The following is an 18,288-nucleotide window of genomic DNA, read 5'->3' as shown; positions in this document are numbered from 1 at the left end:
GTAGAGCATACATGTTTCCATTTTTCTCTATAGTAATTTTCTGGATCCCTTACCTCATTGTAGTTATTCAATCATATGATTTTGTTTTTTTGCCATTTTTTTAGTTTGCTTGAAGTTGTTGTGTACTTGCTACAGTACTCTGCAAGGCAAATAGCATTTAGCATTGATGGTCTCCTCTTATATTTTGTAATGATGTCATCACAAAGAATGTCCGGGCTTTTTGGGTTCATTTTTTCCAGTTTAGCTTGACATTTTAATAGGAGTGTACATTCTTCTATAATGCTTGTGTTGATGTACTGGAACTCTTTAGTGCTACTTGTTAAGGGTAGTGAGAGCACGAGTTAAACTGCTTGTTGAGTGCTTACATGTTGTGTGTTTAATATTTCATCATACCCTTTTGTTTGCTGGTGCTCCTATATGACGTGCAATATGCGGCAGCTCCATGGGGATTTAATATAAATTGTATGTTTGTATTTGCTCCCCAAAGTTTAGAGAGTTTAGGATTGAAGTTGTTTGTGTAGATGTCTTTAGGATGCTGTTTTAGGAAGACCGTTGGTTGCGTTGCCTTTTGTCATAACGCAAGTGTGTATTCTACCGTTGTTAACTGCAAGTGCTATAAGAGAGAGTCAAAATCCATAGTTAGTACACGTGGTTCTTCCAATTATAGTGCAATGTTCTTGGCATTTGCAGCATGTTTTGTTGTGTCTATGTCTTGCCCTGGGAAATCAAAATGATAGCGTTTTCGTGATTTGTTGCATGTTTTACGGTGCTTGTGTTTTTGTATGTCTTTTTCAAGTTTGCTATTGCAATGTCTGTTGTCATGTATTTGTCAATGAACTTTGTTATTTCCTCCGTAAATCCATGCATCAGTGGTGCATCTTTGATCCATATTAAACCATGGTCATACTGTCTCCCTCTATTTTAAAACTCAATGACAAAGAAGTAGTCAACAACCTCTCCAACAATTGTGATGTCTTTTTGGAGTAGATGCTTGAGTGCCTCAAACTTGTGAGCATAATATTGCACTGTGGTTATTGGGTCTCATCATATTAACTCTTTCATGTGTGTTTGGGATGAGGAATATTGATTTGGCACGCTCTTATGACTTTAGTCCTTGTAAGCACTGGATCAGTGGATCCCATAATCTTTTCAGTGCCAGATAGTGTTACGAGTAGTGTGGGGGGGCCTAGTTGTCGCAACATTGCAAATAGGTTCTTCTTTAGTTTGTTTTTGTAATCTATTGATGTTCATAGGTATACAAAGTCTTTGTAAACAATGTTCGACTATAGGAGTTTCTCAATGTTCGTGTCTACTACTACTGTGTCTTTGGCAGTTATGTTACACCCCTTTAGTTGACCCTTTTGCAATCTTACCCATGTGGAAGAAAGGACTTGTTTCACCATGATTTTCATTGCTTTAAAGAATAAGTTTTTCGTCGATAGTGCAAACCTTCGATGTTTGTTCCTTAATTCCCATTGAGCTATCATTTGGTATGATGTTTTAGGAATTTCATAGTTTCATGGATGCCCATAGAATAGTGTTGGGAATGCTAGCTCCTCACAGTGCTTGTCTTTGAAGATAAGGGTGAGAAACCCTCGCAAGGTGTGACATTAATAGGTTTGTCTTCAAAATCAATCACTTGGTGGATAGTGTATATCCAATGAACGAGGGTGTCTGTGTCGAGGTCATCCTGTATCGATGCAATTTCTATTGTGACATTGCATTGTGAGTTCTCAGCTGCCTAATTTTGCAATTGCATTATGTGTTTTGTCCACATTGGATTCAGGTGAACACTATTTTTTTTGTACAAGGGGGTGTGCAATAGTTCCTTCAAAGCTCTCGTTGTCAATGTCGGCCGAACAAGACCGCATGGGTAGCTATAATTGTATTCCATTTTCTGCTTTATTGAAACTAGCACTGTTGTAGGGTCATCAATGAAGCATGGTAGCACATGATGAGCCTTGCTAGTTTCAACAAACACGTTAACTATATTGCCTCTCATGCCGTACCATCCTTTGTATGTTAATTCTCGTATTTGGCAAAATGGAATGCAGATGGAAATGAGGTGTGCCTCAATGTTGTTTAGTAATGATGTGCATAGCAATTCCTCATTGAGGTACATTCTTTTTTAGCAAAAGGCTGGTGTGTTTCCATGATTGAGCACAGTGTGCATAGGCATCGTTCACGTGTTGCAATAGGTGTCCAAATTATAGAGTGTTCATGATTATGGCAAACACAAAGGCCCTACGAAGGAGACAAGATAACACCCAAAGACACTCTTGAAAGAGAAGAGGGAGCTTGTATTCCAAACTTGTGCATACAACAAAGTCTACCATTTGGTCTTTTATACATGTCATGAGAGAGAGAGGTTTCATCCACCTATATATTCAAGGCACCCAAATCCCCCACGTTACTTATGGGATTGGGATGCCAATAATCCACGTGTCAACCAGTGCCAAAGGGTGGCAATTAACCATTTGCCAAAGCACCATACAAGCCACACAAGGGGGTTAGCCCATATCCAACAATGGAACAACCTTTGTGGTGGAATTTCCATTCAACACTTTTTGTGAATTTTCCATTTAGAGAGAGAGAGAGAGAGAGAGAGAGAGAGAGCTTCAATGTTCCTGGAGATTGGAGGCATGAAAATTGCCTCTTTGTTAATAGGTCCTTTCAAAAAATCAATAACAAGAACTTTCTAGGAATATATGAGAGAGAGAACCTTTATGTCCTTGGATAAAATGATGCATCTGTTCACAAGTCCATGGCAGAGATGTGAAATATTCTTGAATAGGAACTTTTATAGGAACTCATTACTACTTAGGCAATTCAATTTATATATACGTTAATGTTTGTAGGTTAATGCAATGGCATTGTGTGGGATGTTGTCCTCGAAACAAAGGGGGGGGGGGGTCTGAAAGGTTATCATACATGTTGCTAGGCCAGCCTCGAATAACCTAGCTAGGGTACACTTAGCTAGCTTGGGTTAAGTTAAACAATGAGATGGTCAATGCGTTCTTTATTAAATCCATTCCTACTAATACAATGGATTTTTTTGTTATAGCATGTTGGCATTTATATATTCTTTTGTTGTGTTTTATAAAGAAATGATGAGTGAGATTGATGGTGAAATGCTTATAAATGTTAGAGCAATTCCCAAGGTAGTATGTAGATAAATCAAAGACCCCGTTGTCTTATGAGTAGTTCTAAAATAATCATGATTTTGAACTTGTTAGACCTAAGAACCATTAGGCATGTTCGACCAGTCAATGAGAAAGTTGTAACATAAATGTTCATAAGAAGGTAAATAGTCCCAAGTCTCTTAGTTCCAAGTTACAAACATATAGAAAAATACCTCCATTCCCATGAAAGTTTTGCCTCATCACAAATTGAGGTCACATTTTATCCTAAAAGGCCCCTTAAGGCCTTACCACAAAAAATCAAAATGGTCGTACTTCAATCTTGGTAAAACATTATTCTAAGTCATAGTGTCTTATCCATAGTATGCTATTAATGATATATTCCCATGTAATATCGTCCAATCCACCAAGGGGAATGATATAGAGCATCTTGAACTCTTCTCTTTCGATCCCCAAAGGGGATCTTCATGGATAATAAATCCTTACATTGGTAATAAGTTGAGTTTAGGAAATACTCTTATAAAATCCTTCTAAAAAGACTATAAGACTGACATTGAAGTCCCTTGTATACTTATTATCTAAACAATCCCTTCATAAAGACCAAAAAATAATAAATGGCCATGATTATTTTGAAAAAACTAAGCCCATATGTCCCCTCTTCCTACATTATCCATTAATCCCAAAAAAAAGCTACCATCCAACACATTTTTGCAAGTATGAATCCCAATAACAAACTAAGGAATACTAGGGGATTCTGAGAGTAACCATTCTATGTGGAGGACTCTTCTACATAAAGATTTTTCCAAGAATAAGAAAACAATATATATAATGTTTCTATATCATGAAAATAAAATTTAAACTATATATCAAGAAAAGCCATCATGGCAAGGGTATATATTGTCTTGAAAATTCAAACGATATATCAGGACAAGCCATCTTGAAAAGTTATCATGGCATCATGAATTTTCTTTCCTATATCCCACCAAGTCTCTGTTAGACTCAGTATCTTAATGTAGTTTAAAAACTTTTTAAAAATCACAAATAACATGAGACATGTAATGAGGTTCTATATCATAGATCCCATAAGAAGGGATCCTCCTCCAACATCATGTAAGTCCTATGTGAGAAGGCCACAAGCAACAAAAAATCTTCAAGAGGATTAGACCATTTCATGCCATAAATTCCCAAAAAAAGTGGCATTCTAAGGGAGGAAGTGTAGGAAACTCCCAAAGCAGACAAGACTTCATAAATTCCCAATAGGGATTTTTCTAAATCCCACTCTTTTTTATCGATCTTATCCCCTTTAAATTAGTGATGGTTAAATTTTGGCATTTCCAAAGTTAATAAGTTCACGGAATTTCTAGAATCAAAGACGTAACAACCCTTTCAAGAGAAATTCCTTTAATTTACATAGTGAAGAAAATTATAGAAGGAGAGTTAAGAATATGCAAGGAATAACCTTTTAAACAAGTTCCAAAAAAGTCATGAACTGGATAGAAGTTAAAAAAAATACCCTTATCTCTCTATAACAACAACAAATGATAAGAAAAAATAAAAGTATGGATTCCATGTTAGAAGCACCCCGAACGATGACTACATCAAGCAAAAAATAATAGACCAAGGTTAGGGAAATACACAATAAATAGAGTCCTCCTTGTAGTGGTAAGGCATATTAGCAAGTAATCTATCTTTCCATGCATATCCTTAAGTCTATGTCAAACCAAGTCCATTTACAAACATATATATACAAGTGGGCACTCCAACTCAATCAATGGGTTACGTAAGCCACATTACAAAATCCAAAGGCAAATAACCCAAGATCATCCTAAAAATAATAAAGCAATGTAATGAAATTACAATGGTTAATACCCCCTGATATCCTGAAGATAATTGCCGTGTTTTATATCTTGTAAGAATCTACATAGATTATAACATAGGAGGCGACATTCTTCATATTTAACACACTGAGGATTTGAGGATTTGAGCAAAAGCTCTGATACCCTGCAATAAGTAAATTGCAAAGTTGGAGATCAATCTTGGACCCGCTGAAGTCAACAATTGCTATCCTAGTTAATTAAGCTTTTGAACTATTAACCTAGAAAAGATCATCAGTCATGGTCTTAGAACCTCCATATCCATCATAGAAACATAAACACAAGGCATATTGCATGCTGTTCCAAGACTACGTACCTTCTGAAACACAGATGTAGAAGTTGCAATGGCCTTGCTAATCATCTTTTATAAAATGCATGCATATATATATATATATATATGAGAGTTCACATCCATTCGTGGTTGAAACACTAGAACAGTAAGGTAGCCACAAAGTCCATAATTTTTGCAAACAAAAATTCCATGAGTACAAGAGGATTCGAGATGAACACTAGTTATAAGAATAGTGTGGATGTTCTGTAAGGAAGATAAGGCATGATATGGGATAGTTTCTCAACATGTATACCCTATTGTGTTGAAGCAAAAGCCATGACTACTTGGGTGAATCAAAATCCACAACTACTTGGGTGACAACTACTTGAAGTGGCTGTGTACAACCAAATAGAGCCAAAGGGGACAACACATGCTTGTATAGTTAGGCAAGGATGAAAGATATTATGCTCCATCTTCAATGTAATATATCAATAGGAAGCGCACAATGGCTCATTATATGGGAAAGGAGTCACTTGTCATATCTAATTCAACCTAGATGATGGCTCAGAAAAATTATATACTGATGGGTGAAGGAGCTAGTACAGTCTCTCATGGGGGGCCAATGAACTTGATAACAGCTAGTAATCCATAATCAATGCTTCCACAAAAGGCTACTAGATAGGCGCACTATTATAATGCAGTAATACATATTCAATGCTTCCACAAAAGGCCACTAGATAGGCACACTATTATAATGTAGCACACCTGGCCTAACGTTATTTTCACACTACTTTAGTTTGTCTATCTGCAAAAAACGAGTCCCATCTAGCTGTAGTGAATTTCTCTAGTACTAGTGTTAACATCCACAGAGTACAGTTGTTGAATGCAGGGTAACTAGTGATTAGGCTTCATGATTTACTTCAATAATTGCAGCCATGAAAGGAGTACAGTATAAGCTCAGGAGTTTGAGTCCCAAATACCCCCAACAATCATAGGTTGCAAGTTCCAACTGCAAATTGCCACAAAATGTGGCTAGTGTGATTAATTGCCTCGTGGGAGTCAAGCCGCAAGTAGCCCAAGATTGGCCTCACCACTCTAGGTTTTGAGCCTCATACAGGGGGTTTGAGCCCCAAATAGCTTAGGGCTTGGAGGCCTGAGGCTAACACAAGCGCTATTTAGGATCCGGTTAGGAACACCTCCTAATGCCAGGCTTGTCCCAAGCGCTCTTATATGGTTAACACAAGTGCTATTTCAATAGTAGGGAGAGATGGAAAGGATAGCAATATGCCTTGGCACCCTATGGGCCCAAGAGCCTTTTAATGTAAAGAAAGGGAGAGTGCTAAAAGGAAAAGGGTTGGTCTAATGAGTAGCAACATTAGGTGAAGTTTGGTTGTCTCCACTATGAAGAAAAGATCAATTGTTAATATGTGTAATTTTGCCACTTCCCTCCACACTTAAAGATAAAACAAAATAATGAAAAAGGACTTGAAATTAGTGTATTAAACTTTTGGGAAAGCAAAAACTAATAGAAGACCTTGATGTACACTTCAATGGTTTCTCCCAATCATTTTTTGTTGAAATAAAGATTGCCATGTTCTTCAGGTTGAAGGAGTACCCTCTTGGGAGTGGTTTGGCAAGCAAAAAAGGGGCAAAGCAAGCCTCAATGATCAGGTTAAGGATCTAGGAGTAGTGTTAAAGTGGGCAATGACATGAAGGTTGCCTTGGGAGAATTGTTGTAAGGATTGAAATCTGTGTACTTTACAAGACAAAGTTTTACAAATAGTGTGGGTTTACTAAGTGAGACAAAAGCCACCTCCACTCCATGCTCTCTCTCCAAGGTCTTAAAAAACAAACATAAATAATAAAATAGTGTTTAAAAAATCATTATTTAAAACTCAAAAGCCATATTTAAAAAAACCTCTCTTTTATGAAAGTTGATAATGGCAGCAATATATTCCATAGAACCAATAATATTAGTGTTCAAGAATGGACATATTTTGGGCTCTACATGTGATTTCTTTGGGATCTAGCTACACCGATAGTATGGCTACACCAAAACTATGTATACTATGGCTTCACAAACAAATATTGTACTTCTTCCAAATGTAATGTAATTAACCTTGTTTTATTTCTCAAGATTGTAATCCTCTAATTGATTTAATCTTCACCTTGTAGAGGCATGTGCTTGCTTTGCAACCTAGTGGTACCCACGCAAGTCCATCATCACCTCCATTGCTTGTTGTTCTTTCCTCCTCACATGCATCTTCCCCCCCAACACAAATGCTACCTTGCTATTGATGACCCCTTCTTAAAGACACTACCATCCCACATGCAATCATGTGGCACATGTTGAGAAAGATTGGGTGCCATTCAAAAGCAATCATGTGGCACATGGTGAGGAAGATTTGGTAACAGAAGTTGTTGAGGACGAGACACCAATCTTGGAGAAGTACCAAGAATCTATGAGGGAGATGGTGAAGACTTTGAAGGGGATATTGGAAAGGAGGGGTTCGGGGAGGCCATGCAAGAGGTAGGGGGCTCCTTTCCAAGGATCGTAAGAATGGATCAACAACAAAAGGCCTTCTCCCCCCATCTAGCTCTGCCCACGTGACACATCTCCCTCCTACCCCATGACACTTTTTCCTTATGAATATATAGAGAAATATTTCTTGGATGCTTTGAAAATATAAGTAAACTACTCCTAGTAGAGGGACTTTTAGGTTTTGTCCAGTCCTATTGAGAGCTTCCCAAACAACCATTTGAAAGAAGAAACAACACCCTCATTAAATGCAAATAGTCTTGCATCCTACCATGAAAGGTGAGGGAGGCATAGGGGAGGCATTCACTTGCAATTTATCTTCATCCATTATAAAAGCAAACAATCTTGCATCAGGTAGCTAATTTTCAATCTCCTCTTTGGAATTTTCATCTCTTATGTGAGACAAAATAATCTACCCCACTATGAGACAAACTAGGTTTATGAATGAACTTGAAATTGAACTCTTGTAGTAGGAGCATGTAGTAGATTAGTCTTGGTTCCATGATAGTTTTTTTACTTAAATACATTTACTCTAGCAACTTCTTGATGAATCTATGATGGAAGCTCTAGAACACACTATGAATGAGAAAACTTGCTTGACATTGCTTAGCTCCTACATTTGGCATTAATCTTTCGATTTCTCCATCATTCTCCCTTCTTTGAAATAGTGTGCCCCATTAATACTTTTGAGAAGACACATGACACACACTTGTTCAAATTGAGGGAGATTTGACTCTCCTTGCATTTTTGGAACTCCTTCTTTAGGCACTTTAAATGCATCATACTCCGTATTGTTCATTAAAAATCATCTAAAAGGATGGCTACAAATTCATCATTGTACTCTTGGAAGGTGTACATCGTGAACCTTTGAAATATGGCTGGTGCATTCCAACCCCAATGGGATTACCTTGGTTTGAATATGTCTGCCATTTAGTAATGAAGATGGTATTTTATCTATCTTCTTCAACTAGTATGAATTGATTATAGTCACTAAGTCATCCATGAACGAATCCATCTCATGCCCCACTACTGTATCTAGGATGTTATCACTAAAGGGTGGTGGAAAGGGTCTTTGATGGTTTTTCCATTTAGCTTCCTATTGTCTAGACATATCCTCAACTTCCGATTCTTCTTAGGAACTATGACAATGGGGAATAATCATTCTTCTTAGGCACTATCACAATTGGGAACAAACATTCACTTTGGTCCACTTTGTAAATGAATCCTACCCTTCATAGATGATAAACTTTGGTACTTTACTACCTAATTGCCTTCGCATCTGATATCAAAGGGAGGTGCTAAATTAATGTGGGCACTATAGCCTTTAAGCTTGCATAGCTTCAATTCTCCTTCCAAATCCACATTGAGTTCTGTAATGGACTGCCCCTTAGTGACTCAACTATTTTCCATTCATTCAGCTGATGCAATGTATGTGCTCCTCTTGGATTTTTTGTTGTCCCTCTCTCAACTTCAGTGAACCCCTTTGTAAACACCAATTTCATCTCCTCTCTCTACTGGGATCTGTGTAGCTACTTTGATGGCATCAATTGCCACTACTACAACAATCTTCATTGCGCAAGTAAATTATCGTCTATGGCCAGGGAATACACTTTCTCTAATGTCCTGAGCTATAAAACACCATAATTGGGAAATTCAATCAACATTCGTAGTGTCATGCATAGGAATAAATGTTTAAAGAATATTTGTATTTTGATAAAAATAAAATGTTGCAATATTGTAGAGTAGAATTTATTATATATTTTATTAATAATTTACTTTTTTACTATGTTCCAAATTTTCTCATCATATTTTGCTCTTTGGAATAAACACTAAAAGATTGTAGCAACATGCATACATACAATGCATGCATGGGCACACATTGTCTACACATGTGCACACACGCACATGCATGCACACGCATGTACACACACATGCACTACAAGCCAATATCAAAATTGAAACACATACCAGGATACTAATAACTTCAAAATGGTATGCAGAAAAAATGTGGAGATTACAATGCAACTACAAAAGACCACGAATGATTGTGTGTTATGGGATGTGAAGGATCAAGCTCCACCCTATTAATTTTTGCAAAGTTCAACGAACTTTCATGCTTACTACATGACTGTTAACTTTCACATGATATCTATTGTGAACGTTTTATATTGCTCAAGAAACATATTTTTTATACATATTACTATGCCACATTTTGATATAGAGAGATTGGAGTTGGTTGGATTACCCGACTTTTCTATTTTTATTGAGTAGTCATTTATGGTGTATGTCATTAAAATGATTTATGTGTGATTCTTTTTTTTGGATTGGGTCATTCAAGATATTGGGTGGTTCTTTTGATTGGGGCTTTTCTTAGTTAGCAAGATTACTAATAGTTTGGTCTCTGATGTGTGTTATGTAATCTAATGAAGACTAGTTAAAAGGGGTGTAAAAATTGCATGACAATTCACATCATTATGTCTTGTGCTTTTGAATTTATACGGTTCTATAAAGCCCTCAAGTAGTAATCTCGAAGTAAAAATAAAAAAAGAAGTCTGATGGTCTTGGTTAGAGTTTTAGTTTAATTCTTATTGAATTGTGTGTGTGTGCCTTCTATGGTGGATAGATGTGCTTGAGGTTTTAAAATTTAATTTGTGTTATTGTGAAGATGTATCAAGAATTGTCTTAGGTGGGATCTATTGAGAGGTTTGTCAATTTAGGTTGGGAATTTGTTCGTTTGAGCATTTAACTGTGTCGTTTTCATTCTTGATAGCTAGAAGGTGTAGACATCATAAAATTTATTATTGCTTCCCTAGAGTCCTTCTAATTTTCCTTAATTTTTATGTCTCCTTACTATCTTTCTATTTTAAAAGTCAGTTTGGTTAGTCATGGGTAATCTTTTTGTTCTAGAGAATTTGACTCGTGGCAAGTGCCATGATAGATGTTTGTCATGGTTTTTAATTTCTTGATAAGTTAGAGTCGAGTCATCAGTGGTGGTGTAGGATAGGATTTGTTTGGAATTTAAATAAAATCAAAAAATAGGTGCTTTTATGAGGCTTAGGGATAAAGGTAAAGATAAATTCAAAATTATTTGTAATTAATCTCTTGGTTAGGCAGATTTTCTTGATGGCTTTAAGCCATTAATTAGATCTAGTGTAAGGTTGGCAGGTAGATGGGTTTTGGGGTTATTTTTATCTTTTGTGATCTTTTGGCTCTATGGGGATGGAGAATAGGTCCATTTTAGAGATGTTAGTATGGTTTTGCTATGTACTATGCTATACATGTTGTACGGCCTATATGTCCTCTGCTAGAGCGGCCCTTGCTGTCTATTGATCGTCGCTTTGCTTTCCTCCCTCAGGCTTTGCTGTTGGTCGCCTTTTTTCTCCACTCTCTCGTCTTGCTGCTGGTCATCTCTTTCATTAATCACGTTACTGCTTGCCTTTGCTCCCTCTTTTCTCTTCTATCCCTTGGGTTTTCTTTGCTTTCTACGGTGTGGTGTAGCTTCTTCTTTTGTCTATAAGCTTTGCTTTCGATTGCCTTTTTTAATTACAAGCCTGTCTTCTTATCTTCTCCTGTGTGTTTACATCATTTCTACATCATGGCTTTAACGAAGATTTACTCTCACAAGAAACAAAAGCATAATTCGGGTCAGGATAACCCTGTACATGCTTCTCTTGAGGCACAGCTAGTTTTTGAAGTTATGCATGAGGGTTTTTAAGATACTCGCAATGATTGGAAAGATTTCGCATCCACGGTTGGGATCATGGTGGAGGTTGATGATATAGTAGATCTAGTGAGGGAATATGCAAAGCATGCTGTCATTATCTTTTTCCCAAGTCTTGTTGAGATATGGTGCCATGAGCACATATTAGAGGGTAAGGTATGGTATAGGAAAAAATTAAAGTAGCCACCCTAAGATGTGGACTATATGATGTGGAGATGTGGATCGAGGATATCCACAAGGAGAAATGTGGATGAGAGGATCCCACATGTGTTAACTATTCTAAGGGCACACTCTATATAAGAGGCCTATCATGTATTGTTGAATAGAAGAGAAATGCACATTCACTCAAGATTCTGTTTATGAGTCCAAGCTAATCTATCTTGGAACCTAATTGGCTTGAGGTACATGTCATGAGCACTCTCTTCATCATGTTTACACATAGGTTCCATCCACCTTAGAGCGCTCCATAGATCCTGAGGCACGCATGTTTTGACATGGTATCAGAGCATAGGTTTAGCTCTCCTAGTTTAGCTCATTAGTAGTTCACTCATTCCTAGATTAGTTTTAGAATGTAAGATTAGTTTTAGATCTTGAGAGTTCTTCATTTAGAGAGTTCAGTTCATTGTGAGCTTGGGTGTGTTCCTTATTCCGTAAGAGAGAGAGAGTCCCTTGAGTATTTTCTTTGAGAGATATATTGTGTGTGAGAGAGTTTCTTGAAGTGAGAGTTCTTGTGAGGTTCATTCTTCCTGAGTGGTCCTTTTGCTCATGAGAGAGAAAGATATCTCTATTCTTCTTCTCCAAGAGAAAGAGAGGGAGATACTCTGAAGGCTATGACCTACAGTTATGAGCTGCATCTACCTAAAGCTACACAACCAATAGAGTCAACTCTCCCAGCTTCAAAGGCTCCAGTAGATGCTCCATCAATGCCTCCATCGAGAAGCTCCAACAACAAGCTCCTACCACAGCCTCCTAGAGTCACGAGCTCATTGGCCACTCCATCAACTAACAAAAGCAAAGAGCCATAGCCTCTAAACCGCTCGAATGACTTCAACAAGTGCCCCTTGGTCTTCACACAGCTGCAACGAACTATCTGGCAGCCCATATGCACCAGGCTCCCACAGAACGGATTAGCTACGCCAACTAGCTGTGCAAAGGTCATTTGAAGGCTATATCCACATACAACGATCTCCTGGGTCCTACACCAAGCTTTAGTGCTCAAGCTTCTCCGCTCGGATGTCACCCTCTACAATGTCCTCTAGCCTGCAGACCAAGCCACATCGACGCTCCTTCTGACGGCCCTTCTGTAGCAGCACTCCTACATGACCCGTTCCATCTCCACAGTTGCAGCCTTTCGCTCCAATGGCCAACAGCCCTCCTACTAGCCATGAGCTCCTGCACCTCAAGCCTCACATCTCCAACGATCTTCCACCATGGCCAGCCGACTATACACAAGCTTCTCTACGACAGCCAGCCAGCGACACCTTCCAACACGACCATCATTGACTAGTTAGATCTCCAGTGCTCCCATATTTTCTGCTCTAGGCACCCGCGACTCCATCTACCTATGCTAGACGACTCACATGCAATTTTGTAGAGCCGTTGACGACTCTTGTAGAGTTGTCAGCTTTTGCACCACAACCTTTACCTAGCCTAACAGTGCAACAAAAGCCCTCAGGCTAAATGCAAAACACCTTCATCAAATGACAAAGCTAAGAGCCGCCATCACCAAGATCTCCAAAGCAAGCAAGCTTGAAGACACAACAACACTAGCAACTGCAACAAGCACTCAGCTGGCCACAAACTACAATCTATCGCACCAAGACCCGAAGTTGGATCTGTTGTCCCATCTACACTGAGGAATGACATCTATTGCAACAACAAGAAGAAGCTCCATCCACAAAGTCTCCTAAGGTTTCCTACAAGCGACACGTGACAGATTGGAGGTAACCAATGGTTGGTTCAAGTAACTAGGGGTTAGCCAAGAAGTAGCCACATGGCACATAGGACCCAATTCTAGTCAACTCAACCCACCATGGTTAGAATTAAGGTTAGCTAAATGCCACATAAGCATGCACAGTCACCAGTGCCACCCAAGCATAGTCCCTTTGTAAGCACAAGCTTGCATGCAGCATGTGACTCCATATGCCACATCATCAAAGGCCTCTTCTTCACAGAAACTTCGACAAGTCGTAACTTCCAATCCATGAAGAATTTGCACACACTCCAAAAAGGAAAAGTGATCGTTTTTTTGAGCTCTATGCGCCTCTCAAGTCAGAATCATTGTTAGCAATTAGACACTACCAATATCGAAAGAAATCAATTGATAAGACCTTTGCAACAAATGACAAATCACAGCATGAATGCACACATCATTGTCATAAGCATGCCAAAAGCACAAGTGTATGAGATGACCATAGCACAAAACATGGCATCCACACATAAACCATTAAGGCACATGGAAGTACAAAGCATCATGCATTAAGCTACATCAAGTGTAGAAGACAATGACATCGTATTGAGAAGCAAAAACCTAGCCACCTTTAGCCCACACATTTGTAAATCAAACCTGACCACTTGAGAGTAGCTATGAAAGCACCCAGGGGAGGTATTGACATGTAAAAGCCACACTTGACCACCTTATGTAGCAAGGTATGCACTAAGGGGAGGTGATGGAATGAAACTCACATCTGACCACCTTGCAGTAGCCAATGGATCATGGCACCAAGGGGAGGTGTTGAGATATGGTGCCATGAGCACATATTAGAGGCTAAGGTATGGTATAGGAAAAAATTAAAGTAGCCACCCTAGGATGTGGACTACATGATGTGGAGATGTGGATCAAGGATATCCACAAGGAGAAATGTGGATGAGAGGATCCCACATGTGTTGACTATTCTAAGGGCACTCTCTATATAAGAGGCCTATCATGTATTGTTAAATAGAAGAGAAATGCACATTCACTCAAGATTCTGTTTATGAGTCCAAGCTAATCTATCTTGGAACCTAATTGACTCGAGGTACATGTCATGAGCACTCTCTTCATCATGTTTACACATAGGTTCCATCCACCTTAGAGCGCTCCATAGATCCTGAGGCACTCATGTTTTGACAGGTCGTATGCCGATTGTAGCAGATGTTGGTAACTGGTTGACTAGAACACTAGGAGGTTGTTTTGTTCGTAAAGTGCATTATGCAATTATTATCGTCGACGAACAGCACAAATAGATGCTCCTTGAACATTCTCCACTTTTTTATGGAATGTAGATGGTTCATGCTTTTGCCGTGGTTGCCCAAAAGGGATTATTAGAGGCACTGATTCGCCATTGTTGTCCGGTGTGGGTGGAGGTGGTTGATTTTCTTCAATGCTTGGCTTCACTTTTGCCAAAAATTCCAGCCTCTCTGGGAAAGGTGGTTTGTCCACCTAGGCCAAATGGAAATTCAAATAGATTTTACATTCTTTGGGATACTGATAATCCCACCCCTAACTCTTATTCTGTTACAGTGAATCATGTGGTAATGGGAAGCACATTTTATAAGCTCAAATGGGGGTTATTTGCAGGTGCCTTCTTTGAATGTAAAAAGTTTGGACACATGGCCTCTCAATGCCCTCTGGTTTTACACAAAACACCTCCGGATGCTATGTCAGCTCAAATGCAACATAAGGATGCTGGTGGCTCATCATTGGTGGCTAAAAATAAGTTCGATATTGCAAAGGCCTTTGACACCATCCAATGGGATTTTATTGCACAGACCATGCAAGCTTTAGGCTTTGGTAAAAAATTGTAGCATATCATCTTTTGGCTTTATAGTGAGACAACAAAGTTGCATGCATCTTGTCTGGGGATACTTCTAGAAAATGGACACTCCGTTGTTTGGTCCGCTAAGGCTGTCCTCTTAGTGCTATTCTATATGCTATCGCCACACATCCTATGCTTCAATACATAGACCATTTGGAGGCAATTGACATGTTACATGGATTGGATATTCTTGGAAGTCACCCTTTGGTTGCTCAAGCTTATGCAGATGATTCCTTTTTTGTGCCAGATAATACTAAAAGGAACCTTTCTTCACTCATGTGGGCTCTCTCATTGTATGGCCTTGCTACTGGCCTCCATGTCAATTTTCAAAAAGCTTGTCTGTTGCCTTTGCATCCTAAATATTGGCACGGTCTACTTTGGCAAGGAGAAATTATCCCACCCAACCAGCTAGTACGTCATCTTTGTTATCCTCTAGGTTGGTCAATCTTTTCATCATCAACAGATTGATTGGGTTCTTCTTAAGCTAAAGAAAAAGCTGGATCATTGGAAGTTGGCGACTTGGCCTTTGCAAGTCCGCCTCAAAAGTGTTCAATCTATTTTGGTGGCCTACATTCAATTTTATCTACCATTGATCTTCTTTACCAAAGGATATCTTACATCCTTTATGTCAGCCATCGTGGAAATCTTCTGGCATTCAAAGCATGGCAGGAAATGCTTGAACCTACTCCCTATATAGAGGTTATGTTCACAAAAAATGCATGGTGGTTTGAATATTCTCAACATTCATGTGCACATTCTGGCTCATAAAGGGAAAATGATGTTACAGTTTCTACATGGTAATCACCCTTGGGCTGCTATGATGCGCGCTACTTACTTCTTCATCTTACTACTACTGCTTTTGGTTATTGGCAACCCTTTCAATAGGATTTTCTTTTGGGTAGTATTGAAGGCATAGTCAAAGGTTGTCCTATTGTTACTCAAATCTTTTTGGATTGGAAACATATTCTCTCACATTTGGCTTGGTATGGCCGGGACTCTTTACAAGGTAACTCTTTAAGAGCCGAGAGCATCCACCAGTCATGGGTCTTTTCTCTGCCTTTGGCTTTGCAAGAGCCTAGACGCTCGTATTTTCTTAACTCAAAAGGGATTTCCTCTATGGTGGCAGATGTCATTCAAGATGATGGCACTCTTTTATCTTTCCCTTTGGCTATTCGAAGATATGGTTTAGGGATGCATTATTGTCCTGTATGGTAGGTCATTACTTGGATGCTTCAATCTTTTCAGTCAGTACCGCATTTAGAACTTCAAGACAGGCTTCAGGATTGGAGTCTTATTCCACTGCAGTCTCATCTTAATATAAAGTTCTATTGTCTCCACCCTAGGCATCAGACAGGGTAATCAAATTGGTGTTTGCATCGTCTAGTCAAATGGTGGAGGAAAATATTGAAACAGATTTGGCACTCCAAGGTCCCTCTATGACAACAAGTCTTTCTCTGGCATTGTTCTGCTAGGAATTATTCCGTCTGTGGCCAGAGCTCTTATCATGCAGACGTATTGCTCGAGCTATTTGTCATAGATGTTTAGCTCCAAGGGAATCAATCTCTTTTTTTTTGGGATTGCCTTGAGACACGAAGTTTCTTGACTTTTCTTTAGCAAAGACTGTGACTGAGATTTCCTCAGGCTTCCTTTGGCAAGCTTTTCTGGGTATTTGGGATCTATCCTCGACGGCTGAATTTGAGTTGTTTTTTACTTGGGTTCGCTACTGGGCACTCTAGAGTCTCTGGAAACATAGAAACCACAGAGTCTTAAGTGATCCAATTTATTATCCTTTTGTTTTTTTCCATCGTTCTTTGTAGCAATCGTTTTTCAATTGTGTGCAAACACGATGCAAATCATGATGTATATTGGTCTTACCAAGGTTGACCCAGTCGGGTTGGGAGCCCAAACTGGGCTCCAACTTAACCCTGCCATCTAGCCTAACCAAGACTCCACATATCCTATCCTCTTCGGGTGGGCACACCCACATAAAGCCCTCTCTCACTATGAGATGCCAAACTCTAATGGAGAGCATGTATCAATAGCATAATTTTTTACTGCCATCAAATTTGTTTCTATTTGGATTGATCGGTATGGTAGCTTGGCCTTTATTCTTTGCCTTGAGTGTTTGCTGTCTACAAACTTAGTTACATATTTCAAATGATATGATTGTGTGCTCGCATGGGTGTAGCATTGATCCTTTCACTCTTAAAAACCAAATCAAGGCAAATGGAAAGATCTATCTCGCAAAATGTAGCAACAACTACACACACACATACACATTTTTCCATTTTTTGGTGAGAACTTTGAGTACTTTATATTACAAGGGAGCTTACCTAAAAAAGTGGGTAAGCTGAAAAATTGGGTCAGCCAACTTGTTGGTTAGTCCATATGGCCAGCCTAGTTGGGGGCCCCACAAAAGGCTCCCCCCTTCTCCACTCTTAGGGTCTCACATTGGGGTTCTCCTAGAGCATTCTCTGTGTGTGTGTGTGTGTGCCAACCCCGTGGTTGTGATTGTATCCCTAGAAATAATGATGTTGCCTCATTTCGGTCTCTCTCTTTTTTGTACATTTCCACATGTGCACAACTCTCACATGCTATCATGTGCCATAGTTCATGAGGGACTTGGGGAGCATGAGGAGAAGATGGAATAAGGACACTGCTATGTAGATCTTAGGCAATTCGGAGGGCTGACATGAGGGAGAAATTCCTAAAACCTTGTTCAAGGTGATCTGAAGGCAGTGGGATTAGCCTGCCAAATGTGATCTGAGGCAGCAACCTAGCAGCTTGCTCAAGGAGATGACCTGTTGTGATCAAGGTTTGTAATAGGCAATTTGAGGCATGAGGAAGAAGAGATCAGTTAGAGCAATTTGCCCTAGGTGTGGGCAGTACCACATCATAAGGAGTTGCTTGGAACAGTCTACCTTAAGGCATGGACTGTTGCCAACA

Source organism: Dipteris shenzhenensis, chromosome 25 (genome assembly GCF_047967505.1).
Source record: "Dipteris shenzhenensis isolate YYH24624 ecotype China chromosome 25, Dip_SZ_1.0, whole genome shotgun sequence".
NCBI classification, from domain to species: domain Eukaryota; kingdom Viridiplantae; phylum Streptophyta; class Polypodiopsida; order Gleicheniales; family Dipteridaceae; genus Dipteris; species Dipteris shenzhenensis.
This window is presented reverse-complemented; position numbering follows the sequence as displayed.